We start from the raw sequence: 10529 nt of genomic DNA, 5'->3' as shown, positions 1-10529 counted from the left end.
GAGGGTGCCTGGTACTATGCACCCTCCAGTGACAGGACATACCCCCCTCCCCTATAAAGGCGATCACCTGCTCCTGGAGCTCTGCAGATATCAATGGCGCCCAGCCCTCCCCACAGCATAGTCTGATCCAGTCCAATCACCGCACGCAGGCAATGCCATTGACAATTTGAAGGCAGCAAGTAACATGCTGGAAAAGTCAGCACACAATGATAACACTGCATCAGCCGGCGCCATAGAGAAAGGGCAGCCTGTTCTCCAGGGGAAAGTTGCTGTAAATTTAGAGCCCTGATGTGCGGTGGCGGAGGCCACGTTCAGGGCTGAGGTGGTCCCTGAGCTCTGGCTGCATGACGGAGGTGTGAGGCATCTGAAAAATGGGCCTTTGCATACACAGGAAAATTCCTTTGGCTGGGGCTACACGACCACATGTGTCACACGACATGAAAGTTACGCCGCGTTGCATCTAATCATCGTCAATGGAGTCGAGGCGCGACACGACATTGCAAAAAAGGGCAACGTTTTTTTGTGGTCGCAGGAGACTTTTATAGCACAGACCTCAATGCAACACGCAACTAACCTGCGACTCGGCTAGCCAAATCGTAAGATAGTCATGCGACTTTTCTAAAACACGTCGTGCTGTAGTCCTAGCCTTAAAGGGGTTTTGCAAGCATGGGGGGTGGGGAGGATTTTGGCAACCCTCCGCCTACTTTGGCGGACCTGTAAAGGGGAGTTTACTGACCTGCTTTCCGCTCCTTCACCTCCCGGTGTGCAATGCTCCGCCGGCCTCCCTTGCTGTAAACATCAGGTTTGACGTCACCGCAGCCAATCACTGGCTATGCTAGAGACCAGACCCCCTTATGGCATGACAAATGGTCACGACACAAGGGGATCCGGTCTCTGCCACAGCCAGCGTTGGCTGTGGCGATGTCAACCAGATGTTTTCAGCAAGGGAGCCCAGCGGAGCATCGAAGGACGGGAGGAGAATAAGTGGGGAGCCGGCAACGGGAAGCAGGTCAGTAAGCTTCCCTTTAGGCTAGGCGGGCTACATGTGTCGAGCGACATATAGGGTACAACTACACTGCGACATTCATGTTGCGCAACATATTTTATAATGCTAGTCTGTGGCGTCGCACAAAAATACATCTTTGATGGTTTTTGCATGTCAAATAGTCGCGCAACAAATGTTGTTGTGTATCTCTATCCTTACAGGTTCGGCCAAGTGGGGGGGGGGGGGGGGGCATAAGACGCATATAGAGGCAACGACAACGTCTTTAACTTAAACAGTTCGGTGTTTATTCACACATAAGGACGAGCAAAACAAAGTCAGTTTCAACTAAAACAGTCACCTTGAGTCTGGTGTTTGTTCACACCATGCAGCAATGCAGAAGTCCTTGGACATAGCAGAAACCACCTGCTCTCACGCCAACAAGGTAGCAGACCTTTACCCAGGCCCAACACAGAGACTGTCAGAGAGGAGTAAATTCCTACCACCTGACAGTGCTGCCTGTGTTTTATAGCCCAAACCAAGACCCGGCCTGGAACGTGGGGAGCAGCCACCCACCCTGCACTTTGGCTGCTCCCAGTAAGAGTCAGCCTGGATCGGCTTTCCAACCATACTAAATAGCAAAACCATGTCAGCCAGAACTAGCTGCCGCTGACACATGAAATTACCGTCTCTTACCTCATTGAGGCCAGATCTCGGTGACACATACCTTCCGTCAATGACGGACCCTTGCGCCTTCCTACGTACCTCCCCCTTTGTTCAACCCTGAGGGGGTGAACACCTGCCAGACAGTGTACCCGGGACAGGGCATCCGCATTTCCCTGTAAGTGGCCTGCCCTATGGTCCACTGAGAACTTGAAGTTCTGTAACGACAAAAACCATCTGGTGACCCGAGCATTCCTCTCTTTGGCCTGGCTCATCCACTTGAGAGGGGGGTGGTCGGTCAACAGACAGAACTTTCTCCCCAACAGATAATAGCGGAGAGACTCGAGTGCCCATTTGATGGCCAGGCACTCTCTCTCCACTATACTGTACCTAGTCACGGCTGGGGTAAGTTTCCGGCTCAGGAAAAGAACAGGATGTTCCTTCCCATTGATGTCTTGAGAGTGTACAGCTCCGAGGCCTACTTCAGAGGCATCGGTCTGTATCACAAACTCCCTCTTGAAGTCAGGCGTCACCAATATCGGGGACCCACACAGGGCAGACTTTAAAGCAGAGAAAGCCTTTTCCGCCTGCTCATTCCACTGAACCGTCACTGACTTGCGTCCCTTCAAAAGGCCTGTCAATGGTGCGGCGACTGTAGCAAAATTGGGGACAAATCTCATATAGTACCCCACCATACCCAGGATCGACTTTACTTGCCGAGCAGTGACAGGTCGGGGCCAATTCCTAAATTGCCTCAATTTCGTTCACCTGAGGTTTGATCATTCCGCGCCCAATTACATACCCCAGGTACTTGGTCTCTTCTAACCCTATTGCGTACTTTTTTGGGTTAGCGGTTAAGCCAGCCTTCCTAAGGGAGTCCACTACAGACTGTACTTTAGATAGGTGACTTTCCCAGTCGGTGCTATGGATAACGATATCGTCCAGGTACGCCAAAGTGTACCGACGATGCGGGCATAGTACAATGTCTATTAGCCTTTGAAACGTGGCGGGAGTGCCATGTAGACCAAAGGGTAATACCTTGTACTGATACAGCCCCTCTGGCGTGATGAAAGACGTTTTTTCCTTTGCAGCCTCCATCAAGGGTATCTGCCAGTACCCTTTGGTGAGGTCCAACACAGAAAAATATCGGGCTTGGCCTAGCTTCTCAATAAGCTCATCTCCTCGGGGCATGGTATATGTCAAACTTGGACACCTCATTCAGTTTGCGGAAGTCGTTACAGAACCGCAATGTCCCATCGGGCTTGGGTATTAACACTATCGGACTGGCCCATTCACTTTTTGACTCCTCGATGACACCTAGCTGGAGCATTAACTGCACTTCGTCCGCGATGGCTTGTCGCCGAGCCTCGGGTACCCGGTATGGTTTTAACCGGACTTTTGCCTGAGGCTCAGTGATAATGTCATGCCGGATTATGGATGTGCGTCTGAGGTCTGAAAACACATCCGTGTTCCGACTAATGAACTCCCTGGCTTCCTGAGCCTGTTTAGAGGAGAGGCTGTCAGCAATTTTCACTGTGGCAGCCGCTTCCCTTGCTTCAGACAGAGGGGCCAAAACCGCTTCCGCTAAGAACCCTGGCCACGGGCTGTCTTCTTTACAGGTTTCCCCATCTCTCCATGGTTTGAGCAGACCAATTTTTTCAAGTACCTCGTAGGGCCCCTGCCACCTAGCTAGGAACTTGCTGTCTACAGTCGGTACCAGACCCAACACCCGATCACGTGGGTTGAAGTTCCGGACCCGAGCCTGCCGATTATAGACCCTACTCTGGGCTCGCTGTGCTGCCTCCATATGCTCCCTAACCAGAGGTAACACTGTTTCCATCCGTCCTTGCATCTGGGTGACGTACTCAACAACACTTTTGTGCGGTGTGGGTTGTTGTTCCCACGCCTGTTTGGCGACGTCCAACAGACCGCGAGGATGTCTGCCGTATAGCAGTTCGAAGGGCGAGAACCCAGTAGAGGCCTGGGGCACTTCTCGCACTGCGAACATGAGATAGGGCAGAAGAAGGTCCCAGTCCCTCCCATCCTTAGACACCACTCTTTTTAACATATTTTTTGAATGTTTGATTAAACCTCTCTACCAGGCCATCCGTTTGCGGATGATACACGGACATCCATAACTGTTTTATGTGGAGCAACTTACAGAGTTCCCTCATGACCTTGGACATAAATGGGGTCCCTTGGTCACTCAGAACCTCCTTAGGCAGAACCACTCGAGAAAAAATCTCCATTAACTCCTTAGCTATGAGTTTGGCTGATGTATAACGCAGTGGCACCGCCTCCGGGTACTGAGTGGTGTAGTTGAGGATGACCAAGATGTGTTGGTGCCCTCTAGTGGACTTCGGTACTGGGCCTATGAGATCCATAGCGATCCGCTCGAATGGAACCTCAATAATCGGGAGAGGGACCAGAGGACTACGGAAATGTGGCTGGGGGCTGGTTATCTGGCAGGTTGGGCAGACTTGCAATACTCTTCCACCTCTCTGAACACACTGGGCCAGTAGAACCGCTGTAGATTCCGGTCCTGCTTTTTCTGCTGGCCCAGGTGTCCCCAAGAACATGTTGGTGGGCTAACTCCAACACGAGCTTGGGATATGCCTTGGGCACCACCAGCTGTTCAATATGCTCACCCCGTAGTTGATTTACCCGGTACAGCATCTTCTGTTGAACCACAAAACGGGGGGAACATAGACTCGCCAGTATACTCGGCGCGCCGTACCAGGGCAGCTCTTACCAGGGACACAAGGCTCCCTGAATACTGCAGAGCCACCGCTAGAGTGTCCCCTACTTCCACCTGGCTATTGTCTATAGTCTTGGAGGTTCCTGTGGCACGCAACTTCCTGGCATATAATGAGTGGCAGTAGCCATAGTTGGTGTCCATGTGTTTATCCCAATGGGGACAGTCGGCCCTTATGTGTCCAGGCTCCTGACATCGCCAGCAGACCACTGGGGCTGGGTCTACAGGGGGTACGTCCCGGGCGGGTTTGGCTGGCACCGGCCGCCGGGTCTGGGGTGGAGATTTCCGGGGTTTGACTGGCCCCCTCCCAAAAGAACCCCCCTGTAGATTTCTGGTGAAATCGTAGCGCTCCACCAGGTCGACTATCTCCAAGGCATTACCCAGAGACACCTGGCTGATCCAGTGCTGGAGGGGTACGGCAAAGCCCTCCAGAACACATCCGCCAAGAGACGGTCCAGCATAGCAGTGGGGGTCAGTACGTCAGGCTGCAGCCATTTTTGCAAACGGTGTAACAGGTCATAATACTGCGGTCTGGCGGGTTCAACCAGGTTAAATTCCCACTGATGCACTCGCTAGGCCTGGACTAACACATTCACCCCCAGTCTCGCCAGGATCTCACCTTCCACGGTCAGGTAGTCGGCAGCTTGATCATCGGGGAGATCGAAAAAAACTTGCTGGGGTCCAGACGCCAGGAACGGAGTGACAACCTCAGCCCACTGGTCTCGGGGTAACTTTTCTCTCACGGCCATCTTTTTGAACACCGCCAGATAGGTCTCGAATCTTTTTGAACACCGCCAGATAGGTCTCGACATCATCCGAGGGGGCAATCTTAGGGATCGCCGCACGGACAGCTTTCCGGGCATCGTGGACGTTCAGGGATGCTCCTGCCGCTTGCAATGCCATCACATGTTGCAATAGCAGCTGGTTAGTTTTCTGCTGCTGCTTGTTAGCCTCCCCGACAGCCTTCACGACCACCTCCATTTTGTCAGGGGACACGGGTCGTAACCTTGCCGGCTTTAAAGAGGAGCTTTCACCGATCCTGACATTGTGAACTAAGTATCATGACATATACAGCGGCGCCCGGGGATCTCACTGCACTTACTATTATCTCTGGGCGCCGCTCCGTTCTCCCGTTATGTCCTCCGGTATGTTCGGGGACTTGGTTATAGTAGGCGGAGTCTGCCCTTGTTCTGCTGGGCGTCTCCTTCTCCTAGGCTGTAGCGCTGGCCAATCGCAGCGCAGAGCTCACAGCCTGGGAGGTTTTTTTCTCCCAGGCTGTGAGCTCTGCGCTGTGATTGGCCAGCGCTACAGCCTAGGAGAAGGAGACGCCCAGCAAAACAAGGGCAGACTCCGCCTACTATAACCAAGTCCCCGAACATACCGGAGGACATAACGGGAGAACGGAGCGGCGCCCAGAGATAATAGTAAGTGCAGTGAGATCCCTGGGCGCCGCTGTATATGTCATGATACTAAGTTCACAATGTCAGGATCGGTGAAAGGTCCTCTTTAAACAGTTCGGTGTTTATTCACACATAAGGACGAGCCAAACAAAGTCAGTTTCAAGGAAAACAGTCACCTTGAGTCTGGTGTTTGTTCACACCATGCAGCAATGCAAAAGTCCTTGGACATAGCAGAAAACCACCTACTCTCACGCCAACAAGGTAGCAGTCCTTTACCCAGGCCCAAACTCCCAGGTCCCAACACAGAGGCTGACAGAGCTTCACTGTCAGAGAGGAGTAAATTCCTACCACCTGACAGTGCTGCCTGTGTTTTATAGCCCAAACCAAGACCCGGCCTGGAACGTGGGGAGCAGCCACCCACCCTGCACTTTGGCTGCTCCCAGTAAGAGCCGGCCCGGATCGGCTTTACAGCCATACTAAATAGCAAAACCATGTCAGCCAGCACTAGCTGCCGCTGACACATGAAATTACTGTCTCTTACCTCACCGAGGCCAGGAATCTCGGTGACACATACCTTCCGTCAATGACGGACCCTTGCGCCTTCCTACAGGGTCTAAAAAGTTGAATTAAAACAATCTACTACTGTACAGGTGGTTCCACACTATTTTTTTATTTAAAAAAATGCATAAAAAAAACTAATTTGGCAATCTTTTGCCATTTTTTAGCGGCACTGTCAGCACATGCATCTTTCTACAGGAAAATTATTTCCCCTCCCACTCTGCAGAAAAAAAAATAAAATTAATTGTATAAAAAAAATAATTATTAACTATGCAAAAATGTAATTAATAAAATACGTGTATTTTTTTCAAATTTGACAAAAAATAAATAAATCAATGGATGTCGACGGGCAAAAAAATGTCAGAAAATGAGAGGGAGGGGAAACACACCTAGGGCATGCTGCATAAAAAAAACAAAAAAAAAAACATTAAAAATAAAAATAAAAAAATGCAACGTAAGTGAAGAAAAACACCACTAAGGGTACATTCACACTACCGTAATTCTATGTGTTTAATAATCCCCATACACTTCCAGCCAACGTTTGGAGGTAGCATTTTTGCCTAACAAATGCTGCAAAAAAAATTAAAATGTGCCCCCAAAAATCCTACAAATCATCACTAGAAAGCCTCTTGCACACGACCGTATGCTTTTGCGGTCTGTTTTAAACGGATCAGTTTTTCCGTTTCAGTAGTGTTTCCATTCCGCTTTTCCGTTTGGTTTCCGTTTTTTGCGGATCGCAAACGGAAACATACAATAATGTTTAAACAGTAAGTACATAAAAAAAAAATTGGGCTGGGCATAACATTTTCAATAGATGGTTCCGCAAAAATGGAACGGATACAGAAGACATACGGATGCATTCCGTTTTTTTTTTTTTGCGGAACGATTGACTTGAATGGAGCCAGGGATCGTTATTTGCGGGCAATAATAGGACATGTTCTATCTTTGAGCGGAACGGAAATACGGAGAGCATACAGAGTACCCTCCGTTGTTTTTGCGGACCCATTGAAATGGACGGTTCCGCATATGGACTGCAAACGGAATCCGCAAAAAAAAACTGAACGGAAACGGAAAAAAAAAAAACGTTTGTGTGCAAGAGGCCGAAACCTAAGTGTGAAGCCATCCTGACCACAGTTGTTTTTACATCAGATCAGAAACCATGCCGGATTATCAGATATATTTAGATTATGGGATGTTGGACAAAAGTAATTTTGCTCCGTCTTACCTTATTTTCTTCCTCTGGATGGAGAAAGCGCTTGTGGTCTGGATACATGGCTACTCCCTCTACGATGTGCAGGTAGTGGGGTCAGCTCTGCTGCTTTGGTTACTAATTACTAACACATAATTAACAAAGGAAACCTAGCAACAGCTTTGTTGGAGAAGAAAGAGAACATGAAGTCCTCTTCAACCAAGAAGTCAACAGAAACGTATTCGTCATGGATTATACCTTATGTTTTAAGAAGATCCACCTAGGGTATGTGTCTGATCACCAGGGGCTTGACCCTTGAAGCCTCCAGTGATCACGAGAACACAAGTCCTGGACTTCCCATGTGAACGGAGCGGTGGGGCACATGCATCATCACCACTCCATTCCCTCTTGTGGGACAGTCAGAGATAAAGCTGTCCTCAGCAGTCCCACAGAAGATGAGACATGTGCACCCCCACTCCATTAACATGAGGAATCAGGGACCTCCATGCTTGTAATCCCTATATCTCCAAGTAGTTGGACCCCCAGCGTTCACACACTTATCCCCTAATCTAAGTGTTCTTTCTGGGAAAACCCCTTTAAAAGGATGGGGTCCATCCTTCGGCTCCATTCACACATCCGCAATTCCATTCCGCATTTTGCAGAACGGAATTGCGGACCCATACATTTCTATGGGGCCGCACGACGTGCGGATCCGCACTTCCGGGTCCGCAATTCCGATCCTGAAAAAATTAGAACATGTCCTATTCTTGTCCGCAATAGCGGACAAGAATAGGCATATTCTCTTAGTGCCGGCGATGTGCGGTCCGCAAATTGCAGAACGCACGTTGCCGCTGTCCGTGTTTTGCGGATCCGTGGATCTGCAAAACACACAAGGATGTGTGAATGGACCCTTAGGACCCTTTCACACGGGCGAGATTTCCGCGCGGGTGCAATGCGTGAGGTGAACGCATTGCACCCGCACTGAATCCGGACCCATTCATTTCTATGGGGCTGTGCACATGAGCGGTGATTTTCACGCATCACTTGTGCGTTGCGTGAAAATCGCAGCATGCTCCTCTTTGTGCGTTTTTCACGTAACGCAGGCCCCATAGAAATGAATGGGGTTGCGTGAAAATCGCAAGCATGTGCTGATGCGGTCCGATTTTCACGCACGGTTGCTAGGTGACGATCAGGATGGAGACCCGATCATTATTATTTTCCCTTATAACATGGTTATAAGGGAAAATAATAGCATTCTGAATACAGAATGCATAGTACAATAGGGATGGAGGGGTTAAATAAATACAAAATAATTTACCTCACCTTAATCCACTTGTTCGCGCAGCCGGCATCTCTTCTGTCTTCTTCTTTGAGGAATAGGACCTTTGATGACGTCACTACGTTCATCACATTTTCCATCACATGATCCATCACCATGGTGATGGATCATGTGACAGACCATGTGATGAGCGTAGTGACGTCATCAAAGGTCCTATTCCTCACAAAAGAAGACAGAAGAGATGCCGGCTGCGCGAACAAGTGGATTAAGGTGAGGTAAATTATTTGTTTTTTTTTTTAACCCCTCCAGCCCTATTGTACTATGCATTCTGTATTCAGAATGCTATTATTTTCCCTTATAACCATGTTATAAGGGGAAATAATACAATCTACACTACAACTAACCCAAACCTGAACTTCTGTGAAGAAGTTTGGGTCTGGGTACCACAGTCGGTTTTTTATCACGTGCGTGCAAAACACATTGCGCCCGCGCGATAAAAACTGAACATCGGAACGCAATCGCAGTCAAAACTGACTGCAATTGCGTAACTACTCGCGCGGGTTTGCCGCAATGCACCGGGACGCATCTGGACACGCTCGTCTGCAAGGGGCCTTAGAGTGTAGTTTGGTTTCAAATAGCAATGATCTCTGGAGGACCCAGTGTGTCCATGCCTTTTGATTTCTATGGGCACCATACCATACTTCATTTGCCCTGTGGGGGCACTGCAGGGAAATTGAGAGGGGAGGGGCCGTCTTTAACAAATAATTATAATTTTTATATTTTTTTTATTGCTCAGGGTTGCACCGCTAATCACCACAGGCGGCGCGGCCCTGGATGTAATTGTGGCGGCGGGCAGTAGGAGATGCGCTTATCTCCATATTCATCTGTATCGCCGTCCCTGTTCTTCCTATCAGAGGCCGGCTCAGGCGGCGCGATGACGTAATTATCATCGCGCCGCCTGAGCCGGGCAGCACACAGCGGGGGACACAGGCCGGAAGAGGTAAGTATTAGTGGGGTTTTTTCTTTGCGGGGGGAGCTGGCATTTCTTACAGACCCATTTTTTTGGGGGTGGCATTCTGGGGGCATTTATTTCTTGCCTATTTTGGGGGGGTCACTATGGGGGCATTTCTTACTGGCACATTATGGGGGGGCACCATGGGGGAGAGGAGCACTATGGGGGCATCTGGGGGCTCTAAAGTTTTTTTTTTAATTATTGGCACATTATTGGCGGCACTATAGGGGAGAGCGGCACTATAGGGCATCTGTTGGCACTATAGGGGCATATTTGGGGGCACTATGGGGAAGTGGGGGCTCTAAAGGGGCCTTTTTTATTGGCACATTATGGGGGGCATTATAGGGGAGAGCGGCACTATTGGGCATTCGGGGGCACTATGGGGGAGAGGAGCACTATAGGGGCATCTGCTGGGGGCACTAAGAAGGGGCATTTTTTTACTGGCATATTATGGGGGACACTATGGGGAAGGGGGAGAGGAGCACTATGAGGGCATTTTCTGGGGCACTTATATAGGGGTATTTTATACTGGCATACATTATGGGGACACTATGGGGAAGGGGGAGAGGAGCACTATGAGGGCATTTTCTGGGGCACTTATATAGGGGTATTTTATACTGGCATACATTATGGGGACATTAGCTCAACTGCGGACACTAAGCGGGGGTATTTCATGTACTGTCATATTATA

The 10529-nt window shown here is 49.6% G+C and overlaps 1 protein-coding gene across 1 annotated transcript in view; it reads left to right on the top strand.

Moving 5' to 3' along the window:
- The first annotated feature begins 883 nt into the window (after positions 1–883).
- LOC120977186 overlaps positions 884–10529 on the top strand; it is a 41164-nt gene continuing 31518 nt past the window's right edge. The window contains exon 1 of the mRNA XM_040404990.1: positions 884–1009. The gene's annotated coding sequence lies outside the window, so the exon portion shown is untranslated. The remainder of the gene's footprint in view (positions 1010–10529) is intronic.

This window comes from Bufo bufo, chromosome 8, assembly GCF_905171765.1.
Source record: "Bufo bufo chromosome 8, aBufBuf1.1, whole genome shotgun sequence".
Lineage (NCBI taxonomy): Eukaryota > Metazoa > Chordata > Amphibia > Anura > Bufonidae > Bufo > Bufo bufo.
The sequence above is the reverse complement of the archived record's forward strand: the minus strand, read 5'-3'. Positions and strand labels throughout refer to the sequence as shown.